We start from the raw sequence: 25761 nt of genomic DNA on the forward strand, positions 1-25761 counted from the left end.
TCCCACCATGGACGAGTTGCTCCAAACATACCCTGCTGATGCCTTGATATTCATTCAAGTCAGCAAATCCCATGTTTCACTGGGAGATTAATCCAGTCAACAAATTACATGGGTACACTTATTCTTCTCCGTAATAAATAAATGAATGAATAAATAAATAAATATTAAATCATATATTTATCTCTACACTTAAATAAATAAATAACTAGAAATCATCTGATTCAGCCTTGAGTGATAAAGGATTTAAGTAAATAAACAGGTGTTGAGTCAGGACCATTGTCAGTGTTTCAGATGCCTTCAGATTAGTCTTCCTGGAGTGAAGTTCATCACCAAAATGCCTTGTTTGGATGACTTTTAAACAGAAATAATTAAACTGACTAAACCATAGGGATCCCAGACTGAGCCTGTGGAGCTTCTCGTGCAACTTCAGAACCACAGTGTGAGTGGTGGGAACTAGAGCTCATTCTATGTTTGATTTGTAAGACTTTTAGGTCTTCCAGTTCATGATAAATTGGGTAAAACTTCTTAACAAGGCACTGGGGACATTCTCCAAGTCAGAAAAAGTCAAAACTATTTACAGCACCAAGTGGATTTAAGTGCAGACTTTCAGACAGCCTCTGTTCCCTTAAGGGGGATCTCTCATGTCCCTTGATTATTAAAGGATTTCTTAGGCTAAGAAGAACTGAAAATTTGACATGAAAAAAGATAAGAATTGTATTTTATATATAACAATAATAATATATTTATAATATAATAATATAATGTAATTTTAGAATATATTATAACGGGATATTTTTGTACATATTATAATAATATATTAAATAAACATTGCAAATGTTCATAGGAAAAAAGAAGGAAGCAAAAATTTGAGACTGAGAGACTTCAACCCTTCTGATCCATGAGGAAAAAGCCCCACTGATCTGCACATCTCTACATTTTGATGTTAATACCATCAGAATTCTGATTCCCTGGAATGGGACACGGCACAAACATCCTTCAAAAGCTCCAGGTAGGTTGTTTATAGGAATTAATAAACTCCCTAAGTTTATATAGTGGAGAGCAAAGACTTTTCCCCCCTGCAGCCCCCCTAGGAATGCTCATTGTTCAAAGGGAACAATTTACACTTTTTATAAAGGAATATTTTTCTAACCAATGTGTATCATTTAGGTTTTTATTACTGAGCTGGACCAACCCAAAAGCAGATTCTTTAATGTTTTGTAGCTCTTCATGTGAAACACGTGATTTACAGGGCATATGGAAGAGTTCTTGTGGAATTTCTGTCAGAAATAGTAAATTGAATGGATTCACATGGATGTTTTCCAGGCTGGTAATAGCAAACCTATGTGGCTCTATTCAGTCACAGGATTTACTTCCATATGTATTTATTATCTGTAAAGCTAATAATCTGCTAATGATTTAGCATTTTGGGCTCTTTAAAATATTGCCTCTTAAAGCTTCTAAAATAATTTCCACATCTAGATTGTGATGCCTTTGGATTTCTCTGGGTTGTCTGGGCGTTTTCCTCCCTGTTAATAGAAATTTAAAAGTGCATGTAGGGACAGAGACTGCAGTGGAATTTGACAAGGCATAATAAAAGTTGCTAAGGATGGGGAAAAATAAAATATACACAGTATAACCACCTTTCTGGGAACAAAAGCATTAACTTTTCCTTTAAAGCTCTAATGATTTATCATGTAAGTCTACTTGTGACTCTATTATCCCACTGATATATGAGGGAGGTGCACGTTAAAATCCCATTAATACCCCGTGCCATTGATAAAATAGACTCTCTGAGCTTACAAATCACTGCAAGGAAAAACAACTGTGCTTCCAAGCCTCGCTCTGGAAAACATTATCTGGTTGTGTTGCACCAAAAGTGCTGTGCAAACAAGGAATGAATCACAGGTTGTTGCACTGGAACACCTCCAAGTGGAAGGTGGGCAGAAAAGCCTCATCACTGTTACAGTTGGCTCTGTCATCAGGTTTTTCCTCTTGAAATCTCATCCTACAACACTAAATTATTACAAAATGAGATGATTTAACAATTCTCTTCATTAACAGTGACAGCCTGTAAGAAATGACAAAGAGTGGTGACACTTGCAAGGACAGCAACCAACTTTCTCTTGGGGCTTGAATTCAGCCCACCTTGAGCTTCTGAAGAGATCCCTGCCTGTGTACGTCCTCTCCCACTGCTGGAAGCTTCTTTCCTCCTGAATCCTCAGCACAAAATTCGGGGAGAGCTTGGCAGTGAGTTCCACAGCTCAGAAGGCATTTATTATCCCTGTCTTTGCTGTGTCCTGTGGCCCTAAATCACCCTCCCTGTTCACCAGCAAGTCCATATTCTCCTTCTTCATCCTTCTACTGATGCTGGAGCAGTAACAGCTCTTCTTCTTGCCCTTGAAACTCTTACAAATCTCTAGTCGATCTCAGGTTTTTCTAACATTATCCCTTTATATCCAGGTATTTCTCTCTCTCCTCTGCCATCTGTCCTCACATCCAACTCTCGTATGTCCACCTCCCATCAAAGCTCCCCCTGAGTTCCTTAGATATATTCCTTGGGATCCACACACCTGACAGACTGAACACTGGGATGCAGCAAAGATGCAGGTTTGAAGCCCATTGGGATTGTCTGTGTCTAAAATTGCAAAACATTTTTCATTAGAGGAATTATCCTTCAACCTCTTTAGCTCTATGCAAAGACAATTAATTTTCAAAGTTCATTAAAGACCCTACAAGCTGATTTTCAGCCCACAGTGGAACTTTTCCGGGCTAATGAATATTTTTGAGTCCCATTAACTTTGCAGGAGAGATTTCCAAAGGTCGCTGCCTTTGACAGCTGGAATGCTGGCAATCTGCGAGGTGGAAAGAGCAACTTGAACAAGGAGGGGCAGAGAAGAGGTTGAAGTCTTGCAGTGCCCTCCCTCCCTTTAAATCATTAAAATTAACCGACACAAAAGGGTGCCTTGTTTCAGTTTTCAAGTAGAGGGTTGATGTTTATGATTGTATTGCACTTTTCACCAAATTTGGCTCAATTTGGAGCCCCTTGAAGCCTTTCCCTCAGCGATCCATCAAGCTGGACTACATTGAGCTGTCAGGCAAAGCATGGAATGACTACACTTCTCAAAACAAACAGATGTTAATGGCTCTTGACAAGGAAATATTTTCTTATCACAAAATTATGAGATGCCTTTAGGGCCGTGAGTGAGACGTAAACAACATTCATCAAACTTAATTCCTTTCTCGTCTGAAGCAGGAGCTGAGCAGGTGACTCTCCTTTCTGTCCTCAGATGAGCTGTGTCAGTTCAGGATTAACGTTATAGTAATAGTATCATATGGAAAACAACATTAAACCCAAAAAATAATAATTAAAATTGAGAAGAAACAGTATTTTGGTGAGGGAGAGGGTGTTTTGTTTTGCTTTTTTTTTTTTTTTTTTTTTTTACCACTGGAATAGCCCATCTAGTCAAATTTAAATGTAGCTGGAGCTTTTAAATTAAGACTGGATTTTTTTCCTAAAAGAACCAGTCTTGCTTTACCAGTTTATCATTCTTAATTTGCTCTCTTGCACAGCTGGAAAAAATACAAATCCCATCACAATAAAAATCACTGGGTAGGGTTCCTACAGCTACTTATTATGCAGGAATCAGACGAGAAAGTCATAGGTTGAGTCAGTTTAAAATTGAGATAATAGAATTCTGTACTTACACAAGAATTTCCCCCTAGAAACAGTGATTCTCTTCTTAAATAAAAAAAAAAGAAAAAAGTGCTTTTACAAACGAAGAACAAAAGCTTATTTATATTCCACCTGTACTATCAAGACTGCTGCATTTCTGGGAGCAACTCAGTGAAATTTCATAGTTTGGATTTAGAGGAAACCAAACTAAATTTATTTATTTTTTTTTTAAATAATTGCTCCCAGTTTCTGATTGATTATGACTGAGCAAATTTAGTGTCTCAGTTTCGCCAGCTGAGCAGAATAAAGGGAATAATTCATCCAAGCACATTCCTACAGGAACACTGAAGCTTCCAGGGCTGGTTTTATAATTATTTTTGTTTAATTATGTGTCAGGCAGGTGTTACACATAAATTTATCTAGGAGTTAAGCCACTGGTTGAAGTGTTGAGCAACCTGATCTGGTTGGGACTGGGTGAGCTTTAAGGTCCCTTCCCACCCAAACCGTTCCATGGTGACTCCACGAACCTGAAAGCTGCTGAATTTAAGCATCACAGTCTTCCTTTTCTGATGGAATCTAGTTTCAGCTCTGAACAGACTCAATGTATTACAACAAAAGCTTTAATTTCTCCAATCCAGACACATTAGGGCAATTAATTGCCATAATGAGCAGAGGCAAAGCAGAGTCAGAGTCATCCCCGAGGAAAACTGGAGAAATCTTTATGCAAGGTAAATGAATGACAGATTTTTTGAGCTTGTCATTGTAACCCTAATAATGACTTAATGTATTTTGTCTTCTCCCTAACACCTATAGGCATTTCTGAACAGACATGTCCTATCAAAGGCAAATACAATGCTCTTTTGCAGATTCTAATCCTCTCACAAGAAGTGCCCTTTGTTCCAAGCCTGGCTTTGGAATTGCAGTCCTGCCTGTAAAGAATTTCAATAGATTCCACCTCTGCTCCTTTTTTTTACAGGCACAATTCCCTTTCAAGCAGTTTCTGAAGGAAGGTGTTTTCGAGATGTGAGCTGCCAGAAAAAAGTGGACCCTTCTTCACTGCCACTTCAGTGCCTTTGAAGTGCCTCTGGTAATGTGAGGAAAGCATTTAATTACAGAAAGGTTTCCCCCTCCTGATGGTGGGAAAAGGAGTTGAAACCTCCCATCCTCAATCCCAGAGCACCAGGATCCAGATGGAATTTAGTGTAATGTGTATGCCAACATTAATATCTACATTCTTTGCCCACTTTCTCCTCAGGGATGTTTTACAGTCTGGTGAGTATTTCACCAAGTTTCTATCAGGTTTTTTCCTCTCAACAGATCTTGGGTTCAGGTCTCAGCTCAGCATTTCTTAGTGTTACACGTGGTAGACCTTTGTCTCATTTAACTGAGACAAAGCTGGCAGCACAAACCCTGGGGCTCAGATGCTTGATTTTATTTAGGCATCCATCCCTCATTATTCGAGAATAAAAAGAAAAAAATCAAGCAAAAATCACATTTAATATAACAACCCACCACCATTCTAATGTTCCTTGAAATCACTTTTATTATTGGCCATACAACAGTAGAAGCTGATAACAAACTCTCATAAAGAGACTCAGGTTTATAAGAACTTGATATGGCCCCTTCTTCCATAATTTCCTAGTGAGTAATAAATTCAGTGTGTTCACAGAAGACTTAAAAAATGGTCACAGAGAACTGAATATGTGGCAGTGTGTGAAAAATGACAGGCCCACATCAGCAGGAATAAGCAACTATAATCTGGAACAGCATATGCAGAATTAATTGAAGTTCAATTATCTGCATTTAAATGCCTCCTAGGAACAATGGAGAAAGATATAATATTTAAAAGGAAGAAAATTATCCATATGTGGCTTTTAGGAAACAAGAAGCCTTTATAAATAATGAGAAATGAGCATCTAGATCATTACACAAGCGTGCTTCGTGCCTGGTAGGGTTTTGCCTTTGCTAACCTGCCTTTCTTTTAGAGGAGACATTTGTGTCTCTTCCCATTTGATACAAAAAAAAAAAAATAAAAGAGCAGAGCTCAGTTGAACATTGCCCAGTGTAAAGCACCTCCTGGTTTCTCCTATAAATTCACACTCTGGAGTTTGTTCCATGCACAGGTCTTGTTCTGGGCTAAAGGGAACAGGCCCTGTATGTGAAGCTGGGAATTTACTGCTGGTCTAATTAAGTGATGAACAACTTCATGAGTACACAGGCAGTTGTTCCAGCTGCAGAAAAACCTGATTTTCCCAGAAAGCCTTCCTAGAACCTGTGCCTTTAAGGTGTTGTGTGCACAGAGTGGTTGGGGTTGGAAGGGACCTCAAATCCATAGAATTGTTTCTCCTCCTGCTGGAAATAAATAGCAAAATGTTGGGATGAGTAGAGAATAGTTTAAAGGGTATCACCACACTGTTTTTATGTGCTGCTGGAGAGGGGATGCTGCCTCTGGAAAGTCAGGATTCGGGAGCAGTGCTGTGGGGAACAGGATGAATAAAAATCTTTAATTTATCTACAGCTTAAAAATCCTTTGCTGACTCCTCTTGGAAGTGTGGTTTGTGATTTAAATAAAAATAAGAAAAATAAATAATGTAGCAGCTCATGTTCTGTTTTCTTGGATGGAATTTGATCCGTGGCACTGGATGCTACATTCATTTCTAACTATTTAGGAACACTTCCTCTTTGATAAACAGCACGTAGGGATTTCTAAAACACCAGTGACCAGTGAGACCCAAAGGCTAAAGGCAAAGCATACAAAGAGCAGCCAACATTATATTTTGAGGTGATTTTGGCAACATGTTCCTAAGTGTGTGAGATATTTAGGAACGTTGTCTTTGGGAGTTTCATGCACTTGGGTTGAAAGCTCCATCCAAATTGGATGAGCACATAAATATTGTGTACACAGACCATGGAGTCTGGGGGACTTTCACTGTACTAAAGGATACATAACTTAGCTATGAATAAATTGAATATGGATTAAGATGAATCAGTTTGGTGCACAGAGAAAAGGATTATTGTTAGAAATGTGGATATCTGGTATCTCTTGCAAATGAAGTCACAAGGCCAACTTCCTACGTGACGCTGAGGTGACTCAGCTGTAACCTGGAGGATTGTTCATACACAGGCTAAGAAAGGAAGAAACAAAATGCTGTTCATTAAAATAATCCAAGATTCTTGGAAATCAATATATTAAATTTGCATAGTCCTGCTCTTGTTCAGGTAGATGATATATTATACCTATATATGAATATAAGTGTCTCTGTGTGCACACACACTTGTGTGTACACAGCAGAGATTTTCCATTGTTCAAACCAGATGTACAAGTTAATTTTTGCATGTTTACGAGAATTCTAGAAAATAAAATCCTCCTACACAGCAGGAGCTCTTTTAAATACACATTCTGAAAGGCGTGCACGGGTAATTTTAGGCAGAAACATTAAACCTTCTTATGGAAACAGAATTAGTAATTAGTAGGAAACAGGGAAGACTAAGATTCTTTATATCTTTCTATTCAAAGTCCATTAACAGCTTAAGCTTATTTTCTAAATTCAAAGTAATGCAAATATTTCAATAAGCAGTGAAGTCTGAATGCATTAAAGTAGAATCACATCTGTTTTCTACAAATCCTAATAAAAAGAGTTAACCCAAATGAAAAAAAAAAAAAAAACTAAGAAAAAGGGAAGAAAACTTGCTGCATTCTGTCTTTTCCAATTAATGTAAGTGCAGAAGATAAAGATTTGTGTTTTTATACAGGAACTTAGGCTAGCAATTATTATGAACAACTCCCTGACTGCAAATACTGGGCAACAAGCTGTACTGAACAAAACTGGCTTGAAGCAAGTCCTCAATTTTTATTTCACTGATTCCTATAACACATGCACTGATTTTAAAAATAAATCTCAACCTCCACTCTATTGGTCCTGAAAAACAGTGACAAGAAAAAAAGGGATAGTTTGGGCAATAACATTAACCAGGTTGCCCATTAAATATTCCAGAAGCTCTCCAGGCCATGTTCAAAGAGTATTTGTAGAGCATGACTTACTTCTCTGCCCCTGGTTCTCACTAATCCTTTTCATAAGGATGCCCAGGAAGGTTGACAGCAAATCAATTATTTACTTAGGCCTTAACCTGCTGTGCTCTGAGGACTTTGGCACGTCCATCAGTGAGGGATGATGCACTCACACCTTCCTTCCACTTGTCTCCAGCCCAACAGCCTCCAAACCTGCAGTCCCCTGATCACTCATCTGAGGGGTTTTTAAGGGGATTAAAAAGGGTTGATGAGGCCGAATACATTTAAAGTGTGAAAAATGGACAGTTTTTAAACTTGTAATATTTTTTTTTTTTCATTTTACTTTATCTCATGTCTTTCCTTCGCAGTTGCACAAATGGATTAAATCAATTAACATAGCCCTGCTATCTCTGAGCAGTAAATTTGTATCATAGATGTCCAGGCTGACCCCCTCTGCCTTTAAGGGCTTTTTTATTTCATGGAATTCAGACTGAAGTCATGCTCTAAATAATACAGTTAAAATTAAAACACACTTAACATCTGTATTTGCTCTAAATAAAAACACCTGTGTTTACTGCAAGCTTAAAACAACTTCAGTTTTCAGTTGTTTAAGGTATTAAATAATGTAATTGAAGAACAAATCAGATGGGGGATAGATTGGCTTAACATTGGGAATGTCATGACCCCATCCTGACAGTACAGTCACTACTGGGGGTTATGTACAGCTATAGAAAGTATTTTTGGAAATGTATTTTTGGAATGTATGTTTTGGAAAGTATTCTTAAGAAAGTTAATTGAATATATATATATTTTTAAATTTTATTTTACAAAAGGTCCAGCACTAAGAGAATTACAAAGTTCAATAAGATATAACTCTCTCAGTGCAATTTAAGAACTTCCTGGAGGGTTTTATACAAGTTTCTAAAGCTTTTTAGGTTCCTTCTTGGTTAAAATGACTGAACATTCGCCAGTGTATGAGACCTGGCAAGATGCATCCCAGAGTCCTGAGGGAATTTTCTTTGCTATCCCTTCTTCTCCATCCACATCCAAACCATCTCCCAGCCAACTGAACAAGAGGACACTGCTATGACCAGTTCATGGGCTTAATTTCCCTGAAAGACTTTTGTGCTGTGGAAGAATAAAACAACAATATTTTACACTCCAAACCACTCAGATTTGAGTAACAGCTTTGGATAACATTTATGTCTTTATGCCTGCCAAGTTATGAAAAAGCCTTTCTTCTGCAATGCACCGAGGTACAATCACTCATGAATTAAATTTCCTCGCCTCACTGACTATCTGAGGTGTGTTTTGTTTGCACATATCACTGCAAAATAAACAACCAAACAAATAAATAAATGTCAACACAATCTGGGAGAGGGACGGAACTGAAAGGAAAAATTCACTTAAACCTTCAAATAAATGTGATTTTTTTTTTTTTTTTCCTCTGCTCAATAATATTACTGGCATTTCTGCTTGGGATTTTCAGTGAATTGATTATTATTATTTTTAGGAAAAAGCAGACAGGACAGTTTGACACCAGCCTCAGTCGTATCACTGTCAGTGCTGCTACACTAATGACACTGATGTTGATAATTAAGAGGAAGATATAACAATCAGGGAAAACTCGAAACTTTATAAAAGAATCACAATCACATCACCATCCACAGGAAGTGGTGGGGGAAGAACTGGCAAAATGTGACAAACTGGGTGTACTCTGTGCTCACATAATTTCTGAGCAATGGAAGGTGTCCCTCATCTGACATATTCCAGGGTACAGCCATTCATTTTATGGTGGTCCCAGGAATGCTGGGGGATTCTGCTGTTTTAGGCTGCTTTCTACATACTTTAAACCTGGGTAGCATGGAACAGCTGGAATTGGGATAAAGCAACACCCCAGGACCCTCAAGGTGAAATCCTGCTCCTGCCTGATGGACATGGAGTCACTGCAGGCTTTTTTTTAACAGATTTGAGGGCTCTGCAATAGGAATTACCTGATCAGACATCAGAAATGCCCATTGCCTGGTGGTTCAGCAGCAGATTGTGATCCAGGCAAGGGGCAACTACTCCCACATGAGGACATTTCCTGTGTCTGTGTGGTCAGACATGCAGATGTCACATTAGGTGACATCCAGAATCATTCTAGACTTTGGTAATTGTGTAAAGCTCAGCTCTTCTCAGTTTCCATGGCAACAGGACACTGAGCTGAGCTAGGAGTTGTCTTGCCCAACGTGATTTTGATCAGCTCTTTCTGTTGCAAATTAATATTAAATTGGAAGTCAATAATAAATGAAAGTACCCTCCTAAGCAGCAAGGTAACAGGAAGAGGGGCAGGAAGTATTAAACCATTTACCCATCAGCTGCTTCTGCTAGAAAATAGCATAATAGAGAGGGAAAACTACTGATTTTTTAGGAAAAAAAGGAGCTCCTGATTTCTATGAAAACACCATGGAGAAGAGCTTCCAGGAGCATTTTAGTGCAGAACCAGCCATTTAAACTGCATGCAGAGTGATGAGCTACACTCCTCGTCTGCATCTCAAGACCTTCATTCCTAGCTTTTAATTAGACATTTCTTAACTCATCCTTTGTCTAAAGGAACCCGAGGATCAGGGGGAAAATACGGATATAAATCCTCCCCACACACACTTGTTGCCTCCAGTGGGTAAAGCCAGACTCTCTGTAGGAAAAAAAGCCAACAACCTACAAGAGAAAGGGCAATTACAATGGAAACAACAGAGGATTCCTATTAAAAAATATGCTGTGGTTGATCACAGGATCATAAAGTCATGGAATGGTTTGGTTTGGAAGGGAACTTAAAGCCTGTCCAGTTCCACCCCCTGCCATGGGCAGGGACACCTTCACTAGCCCAGGTTGCTCAGAGCCCCCAGGGTGATGCACCCCCTGCCTGTTTTCCTCATAGCTGTTTAGGAAAAAACAATTCGAAAATGTTAAAGCTGCCAAAACACCTGGAGAAATCCAAATGTTCCATTTAATCTTGTCGAAAACTTCTGCTGTGCCTTTGCATCCAGAGGGCCCAAGTACTGGAACAGAAATCGGGGAAATTGGTGCCACTCACCTGCAGAGTCATTTTTCTCGTGCAAGATTTACACCTAAAGAGGCAAGAACCAAACAACCCCACAAACCCCAGAACTTCCCATCATTACAGGGCTTCCCTAAACAACCATTCTGTTCCTTCTGGCAGTTCTGACCACCTGACATGCAAATATTTTGCACACATGGTGCTGTTCTGATTCCAAAACTCCTGCCAGGTGCCCTGTGAGTATCCACACACATTAAATACAACACACACACACCCACAGCTGCTGAGAACGAACTCCTGGTGGCTTAAACAGAAAAGCTCTGAAGGGAAGTAAAAGCAGTGATCTCAATTTAGCCCTCAATCTCAGGGATATGGGTGGTTGTTTATGTTACTTATTTAAATATGAATGATTTCTTTGTAAAGTCAGGAGTCATAGAATTGCAACTTGGGCTAAAAGTCTTTTCTTTTGAACACATAATCATTTGTGTTCTCACCAAACCTGGAGGTTTTCTCTAACCTGTAATTTTTAAAGCTCAGGGTTTTTTTTTGTCTGTTAAAACACATTCTCCAAAAAGGCAGAGACTCAGGCCTGATAATGTAAAAACACAGCACATACTGTACAGATCCGTGTGCTAACCCTCCTTGAGTCCACTGAAATAAGAAAACCCAGAAAATTCTGAGTAAACAATTCTGAGTTAACTGTTACGTTGGAGACAGTTTACTCATGGAAAAACTCCACTGCCTGGCACTCCCTCCAGGCACATGTTTTGAAGTTGTCTCGCATCACACGAAGCTTGTGAACCAGCTTTATTGTCCTCTTGCAGTGTGCTTTGCCAAGAAATATGAGACTCAAACAGCTCTGAAAAGTCATCAATCTCATAAAGCAATTAGTGTAAAATCTAGTGACTGTTAAATGATTGCAAATGAATTAGTTGCAACATAACATTTAATTTTCAGTAGCCCGCTCATTTATTTATGTTACGTGGCAAACTTTACAGGACAAATGCAAATATTCAGACCTTAATCCTGGAGCTGCCAAAAAAAAGAAAAGAGTTTTCCCTCACTTGTGTATCAAAACTGAAAGTCTGGTTCCAAATGGATCAGTCAAGAGCCATGTTGAAGAAAAGATCCCCCAGAGTTACCATGAAAGCCCATCAGTGGGTGTGCTGTTGTTGTCCCTCATATTTTCTCCTAGTTTCCATCCAGAAGAATGAAAATCCAATTGTTTTGTTTTTAAACACAGAATGCCTTTGGTATTTTTGAAAAAGCTCATGGTGTGCACTGGAGAAGATTCTCATCCAGTGGAACTCCATTTATTGTAAATGAAGTTGAAGGAGATGAGTTCATCCTTACTAATATGATTTTCCTCATTTTTCCTGGAGAAAACAACCAGAGGAACTGTTCTGTGATGCCCCTTTTGGTTTAGAAAGTGCATTGTATTGTTGCTTGAATGTGTTACTTGTCCCAAATAATTCACTCATCAAGGACACTGTGCCAAATTAATTGCAAAGTAGGAATGAAGCATTAATATTTAAACACCTATTAAACTGTTTTAAAAATAGCTGGACTGGCTATATTAAAATAACAAAGCAATGATTAAATCAACAGTGCTTGTCTTTAGGTTCAGCTGGTTACATCCATAACACCAGCCAGGTGATTAAATACATTTGCCCTCTGGCTACTGAGAGATTAGGATGAACAGCAAATACAAGCAGAGGAATAGCTCAAGATATTCTTTTAATAGGTCATATTTAGAAACTGAATAGAAAACTACAGGGAGACACTTGAAAAAACTCTTAAAAAAAAAAAAAAACAAGAAAGAAGAAATCTTCTAAAAATTCTAACTCAAACTCTGCAAGTTTTGTTCCTGTGCTTTATTTACTTATTTATTTATTTTCCTCCTTTTTCTCTTACAAATCTTCCCCTGGGGTTGTTTCAAGTACATCTCATGTCTATTAATTCCCCCTGAAAGTAACACTGAAATGCACTGTGATTTTTTTCCCCCCCCTTTCTCTTTTCTATTCTTTTGAAGAACCCACTTCTTGTCTTGCACTTACTGAATTCAAGTGGAAAGAGAACATTATGCACCAATCATGTTCTAACATCTGAAAGCACAGTTTACATTTACTGGTGAGCCCAGGGAGGCGAAGAAGAACAAAACTCTCCGTGCTCAGGTTTTAAGATCTGTGCAGTTCTGACTCACTGGCTGAGAAATCATTCCTGGCACCCTTTAAGTGAACACTTGGTACTACCTGGCAACACTGATGTGCTTCCCATGAAAACAATAAACAAGTAAATAAATAAAAAAGAAGCAAGAAGAGAAGCCATAAAGGTCACTTGAGTTCATAAACAGACTTTAAATATTACAAATCTCCCAGCAGCCGCCCTAACAGCAGAATTCAGGTTGTCAAGCACCGAGGGGTTACACGGAATTTTCACTTCCAGTGTGTGCTCAGGATCCTGAATTGAGGATGACTTGGGGCTGGGAATCAGGAGGAGGGCGAGGGGCATGAAAGGGGAGCTTGGCAGGAAAATCCACACACAGAGCAATTCTTGGAGAAACATTGGAAGGAAAGAACTTCGTGTGTTTATGAAGGTGATGAACATAAAGTATCAGCAGTAAACTGAAGAATTAAAAACTTGGACTAAGTTTTACCTTCTCCAGTTCCTCCAGCTGGGCATTTTCTTTAGGTCAGCCAACCTGTGCAGTTTTAGCTGTGCTGCCAGACAGCCCCTCAACCACCCTCCATCTCCTCACCAGGCTGGGGGAGAAAATGAGATTGAAAAGCTCTTGGGCCAAGATAAAGGTGTGGAGCTCGCTTACCAATTACCTCCCTTGGCAAAACAGATTGAACTAGGGGGAAAATAATGTAATTAATTGCCAATTAAAATAGGGCTGGGTGGTGAGAAATAAAGTAAATTAAAACCCCACCTTTTCCCACTCCTTCATTCCCAGCTCCTCTGCATCCTTCCTGAACAGCCCAGGGGTGAAGGAGGATGAGGAGTTATTTTCCCATAGCCCTTCACCTCTGTCCCTCCTTCCCCCTCACCCTTTTCCCCTGTTCCCCCTGAAAACTACATTTTCCCAGCAGGGCAGCCCTGCACCCCCTGCTCCCAAAACCACTGACACCAAAATACATCCCTGACTAGAACTTTGTATCCCATCCCAGTCTCTGAAAGGAGCCTCTTCATCTTCTTCAAAAAGGAATTATCCAAAGAATTAGCAATTTAGATGGTGAGAGTTGGAGGTTACAGCCATAATGAAGTTCTGGGGCCCCAGAGAGCAGCTAGAGGAATAAATTTAGACTATTTGTGCCTGGCAGAGCCAGCCAGACCTGGCAGCAAGGAATGAAGGGAAAAAAAAAGGTTCTTACAGATCAGATTAAATAGTTCTGGAGAGGTTTCTCCACCTGCTTTTGCGTTAGGAGAAAAGTGATTTTTTTTTTTTAAGAAAGAATAAACAGTGAAAATGACTGAACTTCTGGGACTTACAAATGCTGTAACTGGTCAGTTAAACTATATGGAATATGTGCAGAGCCAGAACTTCAGTTTTGGAACATCCACTTTTACTAACCTTCCAGCAAAGTTTGTGGTGTTTGGGTTTTTTTTTTTTTTTTTTTTTTTTTTTTTTTTTTTTTTTTTTTTTTTTTTTTTTTTTTTTTTTTTTTTTTTTTTTTTTTTTAATGTAGAGAATCTTTCTAGAGCTGTTAATGAGTTTGTTACACAATCCAACACAGAAATGTCACCTGCTGTTAGAAACTAAGGGGAGAAAATTGCATGTGGGCCTGATAAACTCGTGGAAGTCCCATATGTTTTAAATGAGAAAAGATGAGGAAATAAAGGTCATTGGGTTCACAGTCCAAGAAAAAATCTAGTGGAGTCTGCAAAGGAATCCTGGAGAGCAGAACTGGTGGCAGGGTTGGGATTTTAGTGGTAAAACTGGGAGGTAGTGAAATATAAAGGAACTGTAAAGTCAGAATTCCCAGGTTCTCGGTTCTGGAAGTTTTAAGACTGTTTGAACTTCAGGCATTAGGCAAACATTTTAATTTTGCAGAGGAAAATTGGGAAATACAACCTTATAATCTGTGAGAAAGACTTCTCCCTGCAGTTAATGCACCAGACTGTTCCACCTTATGCTCCTCCCAAATTCTGCCCAGTGTTCCAGGAGCCAACTCAACCCCAGCATATTTGAGCTTGTTTATCTTTAAAAAGATAAAAACTGCTCTAGACAGTTGTTAAATTAACCTGACACTGTGCACTTGTGGCAGGAAATGTGCTGTGATACTTTCCAGAAGGGTAGTGGGGTGTCTTTTAATTGGAAAGGGTTATTTCTTGGAACGTGTTGTTTCTAGAAGTCCTTCGGGGCATTGCTGTCCATGATTGTTCCCCCACGGAATTCCCTGACACTCTGTCAACCTGAGCTCTGTGAACTGTCCATTCTGAATTGAGCCAGGCCCTGGAAAACCATTTAATGACTTTAAATTTAACGCTGAGAGAGAAATCCATGAAGAGGAATAGGCAGAGAATTAATTTAAGCAGCCTCTTAAAACAACCAGCCCTGCGAACACCCCATCTGCAAAATGCCAATACCACCTCACCCAGCACTCCTAATTCAGCATCACAGCAATTAGTCTCTTTTAACTCCCAGCACTTGGAGGACAGAGAGTTGCAGTGACAATTCCTGGCGGTTGCTTTGCCTCGATAAAGAGGCAGAATTTTGTGATCTGCAGCAACACACCATGGCTTTGGAGTTCAAGGGGCTGAACGGTGCTTTGGAACTGGGTTGTACTTTAGCATAATGTCTGATTGCAGTCAAACTTCATTAAAAAATGGGTAGAAATGTATGGTAGAAATGTTTAACGTCTAATATCAGTGTATTTTTGATACATGCAGCGGAGAGAAAGGGGGGAAATTACCAGTTTCTGGGGATTTTAGAAGTAGCTGACACCTGCAAAATCCTGCTCCATATTACCTTGCAATAATCATTAATTTGCCTGCAACTCCTCACTCAAAACAGCAGCTGTAAATCATGTCAGCTCTTACAATTTCACCAATATTGCTTGAAATAAATAGATAAAGTGGAAAACAAGCAAAATCTGACTTATTTGACAGCCCAGCTGACTAGACTGAATAGTAAGATCATGCAAACTGCTACTTCTTTGCTCCAATTAAAGTGATTGATAGAGATTGAACAACTGAAAATGCACAAGACCTGGCAAAATCTAATTAGCTAAAACCAGAAATAGTATTACACTGTGAGCAGGTCTGGGCAAATAATTGATTTAGTGGAAAAACTGCACGTTGGGTGGAAAAATGAGGACAGGCTTTGATCAATCATTAAAATTTTGAATCATCTATTCTGATGATTTCTGGTGAAAGAAGAGATAAGGAGTTGATTCCCAGAAAGCTGAAAATTATCTGACATTCTTCAAAGCTTTTTTTTTTTTTTTTAATTTATTTTTTACTTGCTTCAGTTGAAACCTAAAGGTGTGATTATAAATCTGGTGAAATGTTGGGAGAGCCCTTTCAAAGAGGTCCAGCCACACCAGGTATACCCTTATTTTAGAAAGCTGTTTTATTTTTTTACAAGTAACTTGTAGGGTTTTCAGACTCCATCAATAATTTTGGTAATTGCATTCCTAATACCCCAAGAAGGGCTCCAGTTTGAGCAGGAGATGGGGTTAGGAAAGCTAAATAGCTGGAGTTGAACTTGAAAGGAGTGTGAGGGGCAAAAAAAAAAGGGGGTTTAAAGGTATATTGGCAGCAAAAGCAAGATTAGGAAAAAATGTGGGTCCACTGGTCCATGGTGAAGGAATTCAGTGATTCTCAAAGGTGGGTTTTTTAACAGCACTGAGCATGTAGGAAATCACACCTAGAAAATGAGCTGAACTAGTTTGAAGCAACTTGTATTTATGGGGAAAAAGAAAAGGTCTACATGTATTTATTTTACTCCTAAACCTCCGTCCATGAATAAAATCCAGAAAATCCTTCCTTTGGGATTGTCTTCCAAACACTCAGTTTTTGTTTAAGCTGCTGCAAATTAAATAAGCAGAAAGAATGAAACGTAAAACCTTTGTTTTGTTTGTTTTTTTCCTTTCCCACAGTGAGAATAGTGGCAGGAGGGACAAATGACTGCCACAGTTTAGAGGAATAACAAGGAATAGTATCATTTTTGCTGTTACACTAATTTTTTCTTTTTTTTTTTTTTTCCCCCTTCTATGTAGATAGGTCTTTCATAAGCCTTTAATAGATTCAGAAATGCATCTTAAATAGCAACCCATAAGTTCCAGTTTTAAGATTTCAGGCTCTTCAAACGTGAAAAATTGAAGTGGAAGTGTTGTAGGGATGGTGTCTCCCCCAGGATTCGTCTCATTAAGAGAATGAGCTGGAGAAAATCTCTATAGTGCACTGGTATGACTCCTTCTGTCTGTCCTGATAAAGAGGCATCCAAAACATGTAAAAGTTTCTCACTGAAGTTATTTTTTACCCCCCAGGACTTGTTTGTGAAAGCACTGGGTGTGTTTATTCTTCTCTCGGTGGGAAGTACCTGTGTCGTGTTGTGAACAAACCTCCCTGGTATCAGGAGCAATTAAGCAACCATAGAATCATGGAATGGTTTGAATTAGAAGGGACCTCAAAGCTCATCTCATTCCACCCCCCTGCCATGGGCAGGGACACCTTCCACCAGCCCAGGTTGCTCCAAGCCCCGTCCAACCTGGCCTGGGACACTCCCAGGGATACAGGGGCAGCCACAGCTTCTCTGGGCACCCTGTGCCAGGGCCTCTCCAGCCTCACAGCCAGGAATTCCTTCCCAATATCCCATCTTCCCCTGCCCTTTGTGAGTTTGAAGCCATTCCCCCTTGCCCTGTCTCTCCAGCCCCTTGTAAATGGTCTTTGTTCACCTTTCTTGTAGCCCCTCCAGGCACTGGAAAGGGATCTCCCTTTTATCTCCTCCTTGCCAGGGTCTGTGCAGCTCTGGGGTGGATCTGCTGCTTTCCCAGCCTTTTTCCTCACCTGTCATGCTGAAGGTCCTTAAACAGAGATCCTGAACAGCCAAACATCTCCAGTGCCCCTCTCGGGGCCACGATCTCCTTCCCTTGGGAAGCCCCTGCAGCTCCTGTCACACACACAGCTAATCAGAGGTGTAACCCACCTGGTCAGAGCTCACAGACCACGAGGAGCTGCTCAATAGGATGTAAATGAGGGGTTTTTTTTGGTGCTTTGAGTGTGGAGAAATCTCCCCAGATCTCCCAGAATATTCACAGTGAAACAGCCACCCCGCAGCGGTCGATGGTCGCTGCTCCCCTCCCGGATTTCAGCAGAGAGATCTTTCCACTGAGAGTTTGTAAAGGTGTACTCAGACCTGATGCAGCTTCCCAGTTCTTTCCACTCTGTTGCTCACTCTGAATATCTGATGAATAATGCAGTGGGAATTAAATTGATGGCTGGGTGTTGCAGTGGGGCTTGACAAGTGTTTCCTGGAGTTTACAGGCATGTAGGTATCTTGCAACTTCAGCTGCAGCAGTTCTGAGAGGTGTAGAGGAAAACCAGGAGAAAAATTAGCTATATGGTAAAAAAGCAAAACAAACTTCTCAACTATATCTAAAAAAAAGCAATTTTGGCACCCCGCTGGCACAGTAATAATTTCTTAACTTCTCTCTCCATTCTGTGCAGTTTGCTCTACTCCCCTCTGTGCAAGGGGGATCTGGATTCTCTTTCAACTGATGCTGATTTATGTTAAAAAATATTTTATTAATTTGCTAATCTTCATGCCAGGCTTTGAAAATGCAAACAGAGCTGTCCTGTGGGAAATACACTCAGCTGGCTTGGGGCTAAAATGAACTGCTTTATAATGTCAAATGGTAGCACGAGGGTGAATTTCTCACTGAACTGAGATGCTCTGCTGGAGAGGATCATACCTACAGCCATCATTTTAATGGTAATTTATTGCTCCTGAGAAGGGGAAAAGGAGGTCAGATCTGTATATTGGTTCAGCAGGCACGTGCTCTTCCTCATTCTCTTGCTCAGCTGTTGCAGGCATGGTGGAGAGGGGGAAAAAAAAAAAAGAAACATAATGCATTCTCAAGGTTGCCAGGAGCAACTAATGCTTCCAAATTGGTATTCATGTTTTATTACATCTTAAATTTCAGCACCTTAAAAACAATAAAGGAAATTGCATTTTCACAAAGAGTCTTCCTTCAGGGAATGTACTTCAAGTTTACTGTCTTCCTTCTGATGTCTTTGTCCATGTATTATGAACTGCTTGTTTCAGAGAGAATATATATATATATAATATGCTCAGGTTATATATATGTGCAAAGACAAGTGTATAAAATTTCATGTTCCTGAAAGCTTCCAAATTTGATTCCTTTAAAGCACAAACATAGAGTCTAATAAGTCCTTTAGAGGAACCCTATTTGGAAGCTTTCAGGAACATGGAATTACCTTGGAATCAAGGTAGACACATGGAATGGTTTGGGTTGGAAGGCACCTTGAAGATCATCTTGTTCCAACCTACCTGCCACGGGCAGGGACACCTTCCACCAGCCCAGGTTGCTCCAACCTGGCCTTGGACACTCCCAGGGATCCAGGGGCAGCCACAGCTTCTCTGGGCACCCTGTGCCAGAGTCCACCACCCTCCCAGCCAACAATCCCTTCCCAACATCCCATCTAACCCTGCCCTCTGGCAGTTTGAGACCATTCCCTGTGTCCTGTCCCTCCATCCCTTGTCCATGGTCTTTTTCCATCTTTCTTGGAGCCCCTTGAGGTCCTGCAAGGCCACAGTGGGGTCACCCCAAAGCTTCTCCCCTCCAGGCTGAACAATCCTAACTCTCCCCCCTTTCCTCCCAGCAGAGCTGCTCCATCCTCTGCCCATCTTGGAGCCTCCTCTGGACTCTCTCCATCAGCTCCATGTCCTTGCTGTGCTGTTCCCAGGGCTGGAGGCAGCTCTGCAGGGGGGTCTCACCTGAGGGGACAGAGGGGCAGAATTCCCCCCTCAACCTTTTCCCTTTATCCAGGAGACACGAAATATGAGCTCATTCCAAGGATTTGTAGAGGACTTCACTGAGGTGCTGCTGAATCTCCACCCACTTTTCCTTTTTTTTTCCAATCAATTTGTTTTCCCTGGCACAGGAACTGCCTTTACCTGGAATCTGCCTCTTTTTGGAGGCACAACCAAAAACCTTCCCCAGAGCAAGAGCCAGAGGGAAGGAAGAAAAAGCATTTGTCCACCATTGTTATTACACAGCTAGAGAAGTATTTTTAATGAAAAAATGTCAGTAGCAATGAATTGTTCCAATACAGTTTCCATCAAAGGAAAATATTACAGGGCAAACTCTTAAATTCTAATTTGTTCGTACTGTACATGGAACTGTCACACTGGCACGAAGAATATTAGCCCAGTACAAAAGAAATGGAAATGAATGGCTGGAGAAAAAAAAGAAGTAATATCTCTGAAGTTTAGAATTTCCTATCGTTCAAGGGACTTAATACAATTTACATTGGCTGTGGGAAGATTAATAAAAAATACATTGATCAGAAATCTCTTGTACTTTATGAACATTAGAGTAATTTTACTTCACAGAGGCAACAAATTATTAAAAGGAAAGAGATCTTCAGATGGAGCCTAAAGGAACCATTCCTGTTCTCTTACTCCATGGTCTTGCAGCTTTAGATATAAAAAAAGGAATCATAATAGTGAAAGATTTCTGAACTGGGTTTGGATTGTGGCAAGAAAACAAAGAGTTCTGGCATTCAACTTTTCATCAACTCAACATTTTCGTTCTGGCATTCAACAATTATTTCTATCACACTGATACTTCCACTTGGGACAGTGTGTCTGATTTGGTGATTCACAAGAAATAACCTGTTTTCCTTTGCCTCAAGATCATTTCATGCTTTGTTTCCACCCACCATGGAAGGGAATTTTTCAGGAGTATTAGAGATTTTATTGTATCTTGCACAGCATGTTATACAAATTTTTCTTCATAAAATCGATAAAAAAAGCAAGAGAAAGACTGAAATGTCTTAAAATATAGAGTTTTATGAGGAAGGAATAAAATATTATAGCTCTGTTATCAATAAAATGCTATTTGAGAACACGAATACGTTGATCACCTTTCATAAACACCTACAGAAAAGTGGCTTTCAAAAAATCTGCACCAATCTTTGTTGCCTGTGCAGGTTTTTGCTTTACTTGCTGAAAGGCAGAATCAAAAGGTGAGGACTTAAATGTTTCATCAGGAAATAGGTAGAGAGTGGTGCTTGTGAATTCATAACTTCTGATGGAGAAAAATTCAGTGTTTCAGAATGCTTCCTTTGAACTTTACTCAATTCACCTTCAAAACCTGGGAATGGTGATCTTCTTTTCCCGCTGTTTCTCATCATGTTCCCAGTGTACATTCCCTCTGCATCCTGTAATGAAAATAGGGTAATGAAAATAGGCTACTGGTCTCAATTGTGATAAAAAACGGTATAATAATCCACACAATGTACCTTATTCCCCAAAGTCCAGTGTCTAACTAAGGAACGTGAATAATTATGATCTCAAAACCTGTGAAAATCACAACAAAATAAAAACCCCGTCGCTAAACTTGGGTAACTTAAAATCAACCCCACTTTTCTTTCTCCCTAAGTTTCCCCTGGGTTGTAAGCAAACGTTTCAATTCCTTCCAAGTGGTGTCATCAAGCCCCTGGGAACCATTCTCACTCACAGCTGGCAGGATTTTTTGTAGTCCAAACCCAGTAGAAAAAAATTATTAACAAAGATCTCACGAGCTAGTTTTGGTTTTCTGGAAATCCAGATCCTTGCCCAGTGAGGTTCAGGTGGTGTGTTCTGTGACCCAGTTCCAAAATTGTTCTGCACAAGGCAACTGCCTCCACAGACGACTAGAAATACATTACAAAAGAACAGCAAAATCTGAGCAGAACACCTTCACTTCAGACTTGTTCCAGCTTCAGTGACTAAATTGGAAACAAAAAAATACAAGTTTTTATTTATTAATCTCAGGAAGTGGCAGCACAGCTAAATATGCAGGTGGAAATGATGGGATTGATAGGTGCTACCTCCCAGTTCTAATGCCTGCTGACTAATTGTAAGGAAACCAGAGCAAATTAAAGATGGGACATTAATGACCTTGTAAGATTTGTTGGTGGACTTCCTTTCATTTTATCCCTGTTTCTATTGTCTTCTACTTCGTAGGAATGTTCAAAAAACCTCTCTGCAGGGAGCCTGGTAAGAATAAATGAAACCTCTGTTAAGCAGGAAGGATCCAATCGACTTCAATATGATTAGGATTAGGCCTTGGAATCTCTTAATTTTAGTCTTACAAATTCCCTCTAGCAAATTAGAGAAGGATTTATTAGTTAATATTCAAAATGCAGCTGGGTTTATTAAAAACTCAGCTGGGTATTACCCTGAGCAACCTGATCTAACGTAGGAGCTGGGCCTGTTTTGAGCAGGTGGTTTGAACAGATGATTTTTAAAGAAAAGTCAAGAAAAAACTCAATTCTCCAGAAAAAAAAAAAAAAAGCCTCAATTACTGCAATTAATTCTTGTAACTTTTACGTTTTTCCACACCCTCGTAGGAAGAAAGAGATTTGGACTCTTGGAAATGGCAGTTCTAACTTGGCTAGTAGAGAAGGCACTCAGAATTTACCCCTTAAACTTGTTTTATATTTCAGGATTTCCAGAGAAACTACCAGCTGTGTGATGAAGAAGACTGGCAAACAAATACTTAGGGAGCACTGGGCACTGCAATAGAAGCCCTCTGTGAGTGTCATTAGTAGCCAAGGAGGAGAACTCTGTTCTGTAAATCAGTTCTGAAAGTTGTTTCAGGGATTATTTAAGGAAATTGTGCTGTTTCTGAGGGTCATCTTTCCTATGGAAAGCAGAGCCCGAGTATTGATGGTGCAGAGTGGTTAAAGATCCCTTTGAGGAATTAGCTTATTAACCTTGTGTCCTGGCCAAATCCCAATTTTCAGCAATTAAAAATCTGCTTTCTGAAGTTCCCTCTGAAGATTTGATGCAGCACATGATTAATAAGTTCCTGTTGTAAACTGGAGCTCTGGTTTTACTGGGGAATGTTTGAGGGCAGTTGTGTTCCACTCTGGGGGTGAAGAAAGGGACTCAGATCTCCTTCCTCAGCTGCTGCTGAAATAGAATTAACAGGAATATCATCTTCAGACACAAAAGAAGCAGGGACTCTGGAAAACTTTTAAAAACACCCACTTTTGCCATGTCAGCTGAAAGGAAAAACAATAGAAGCAAAAGCGAAGGAACTGCTCAATAAACAAACACTGGAGTTTTAATGCAAAGCTGCCATAGCAGTTCTGAAATCACACCTTCTTTAGATCTCAGAGTCATAAAAACCCAACAGAATTCAAAGAGTACTTGAGAATAAGTGCTTTGAATCCCAGAATCCCAGATTGCCCTGGGCTGGAAGGACCCCCAAGGACCATCCAGTCCAAGCCCTGTCCCTGCACAGACACCCCAAGAATCCCCCCCTGCCCCTGAGTTGGTTCCTCACACTAAAGGCATCACCCTGGTTCTGTTTTCTTTCTTTGCATCTGCTGCTTTATTTTAATATCATGAAATGAAAAGAGAGTCAGGAGACCAGAGCAGCTTTGTCCCACTCTGAACATTATGAAGTTATTTGAAAATCATATTGAAATATTCTTATTTATGACATTCCTATTTATATATCCGTTTTATTGGAGGAAAGGTTTCAGGTTATGTGAATGTCATATTTTATTAACTGCTACACTCTGAGTTTATTTCTAATTCCTCTCGGCATTAAATTAAAGAGGGCACATGGTTATAACTTTAATTTCTTAATTTTATGAAAATTACCCAAGCAGCATCTGGTCTCTGGAACAAATTAGTATGTCAGTGCTTTATTACAGAATAATGATAGATTCTTCAAAATTATGGCAATTTCTATTGGTATTTGGTCCATCCACATTTAGAATGGAAAAAAAAAATAAAGAACAGGAATATTGGATTTATCCTTTCAAACTTTCTGAGCACACATGGCTGCTTCTTATTAAACATCCTCAGAATACTTAAGAACTTTAGGAGGAAAAAAAACCCCTATAAATCTGTATTCTGGGTTACAGAAACTGCAGTGGATGGGCTGATCTTTCAAGCACAGCATGAAGTGACTGCTAATCAAATGTGCCTCAAGGCAGTAGAAACTAAAATATTAAAGCTGGTTTATTCAGGGTGTCTCGATTCTTTAATTTGACTTTGGCTGGTACTAAATAAAACTATCTTTGAAAGTTTTATTCGGGCTCTCCGGAGCATTTAACAAACCATCCATTATGATTTGGGGTTGTAGAGTTAAAATATGTTTGAAATTTTGGAAAATAAATTGAATAATTTATTGAATTTAATCTGCACAGGGAGGGAATAAAGATGTCTGTGTCCTCTGTGCCTGTGGTGGGTTTGCAGGTCTGTCCAGAGTTTTGATATTAAGCCAGGAAACACAAGGAGTGAATAATTAACATTTATGTTCAAGCTGTCAGTGAGATTCTGACTAAAACAGGTTCCTATACTTATGGGTGACATCTTTAGGCACAAAAGAGCTTTGATCTTGAGGCCCTTTGCACACCCTGAGTGTTCTGCCACGTCTCCTCAAACTCTTTCCAAACCAGAATTTCCTCTCTCTGGTCCTTTCTACCCCATCACTGACTGTAAGAAAAGAACCCTGGGAGACCCCACAGGCCCTCACAACTTTGTCTGGTTAATTCTGCCTGTGTTAATCCCCCAGATCCTGCTCAGTTTTTGTTCTGCCAAGAGATTTTTCTTCCTGTCATCCCATCTCTCTCCCTCATGGAGGGGTCTGTACATGAATCCATTCACCTGTTGATTTTCTCTTGGATAAGTCAGACTTTCCTGGGCGTTTTTACTGTGGCACATCTTCCACAAACATTCTTTTTGGGCTGATTTTTCAACCCTATTCTTGAACTGCAAACAGCAGAGCTGAGGGCACAGTTTATATTCAGGATTATCAGCTCAGTCCTACTCCTCCTATTATCCTACACAGACTCCCAGGACCAACCCAAACCAAAGCCTTGTGCTGGAAACTTCTGCTCAGCCAGTTATACCCCCCATTTTATATTTATTTACCCTTGCCTCTGCATTACAGGGTAGTCTCCCTTTTTCCCTGAGCTTCCTTCCCCCACTTTCCCCTCTCAGAAGTGCAGGGTTTTGGTGGCACATCTCCTGCTGAACAGATAGATCACCATCACCATTTTCCTGAACGCCAGCAAGTGTATATTTTGCACACACTGCTGCAATCAGAGGCTTGTATTATCCTGTTTGGAGTAGACTGGGCCTTTAATAGCCTGTAATGTGAAGATATAATGGAGGTGGCTGTGCTAAAAAGTGTCTGAGAGCTCCTACTGTGGATGCCAATTCGAAATCCTCCGAGCACTCATGAGCACAATATTATCTCTTCATCCCAGTCAATTTTCTCCCTGAATATTTACTGAATGCTAAATTCATATCCCAGGCAGTGATTGAGAAAGTAAAGGAAGAAGTGGGATGTAATCCATGTTTTTTTTTTTCTCCTTGTCATTGGATTACTCTGTTACAGAGGCAGCTGTAAAACTCACCTGAGGATTGGGTTCATACAAATTGCGTGGATTCTTTTAAGTGATATCCTTTTAAGTGATGGGAAAAACAAATTTCCCCCTTGATTTGGGGGTTCTTTGCACTAGAAACACACAGGGATTAGAGATTTGAAACTCTCAGTCTATCCTCTGGTATTTTGGATTGCCAGTGAGATTCACCATAAATTACACAAAGATCATTTTTCATTGGCTTCATAATACAATCTGTGGAAAACCCACCTCTCAAATGTCCTAAGCTCCCCTTGACAAATTATGTAGCTTGAATGAGCTATAGTCTAGTTAAAATGATCCTTGATTGCCACAGGTAAAGAAGACATGTTCTGTCTGTTTGCATAGTTCCATTATTGATGATTGTTTAGCATTAATATAGTTTAGGTAAAAAAGTTCTAAATTTCCCTCGCAAAA

Source organism: Empidonax traillii, unplaced genomic scaffold, assembly GCF_003031625.1.
Source record: "Empidonax traillii isolate 1590-97213 ecotype Southwest subspecies unplaced genomic scaffold, ASM303162v1 scaffold734:size1267433, whole genome shotgun sequence".
Lineage (NCBI taxonomy): Eukaryota > Metazoa > Chordata > Aves > Passeriformes > Tyrannidae > Empidonax > Empidonax traillii.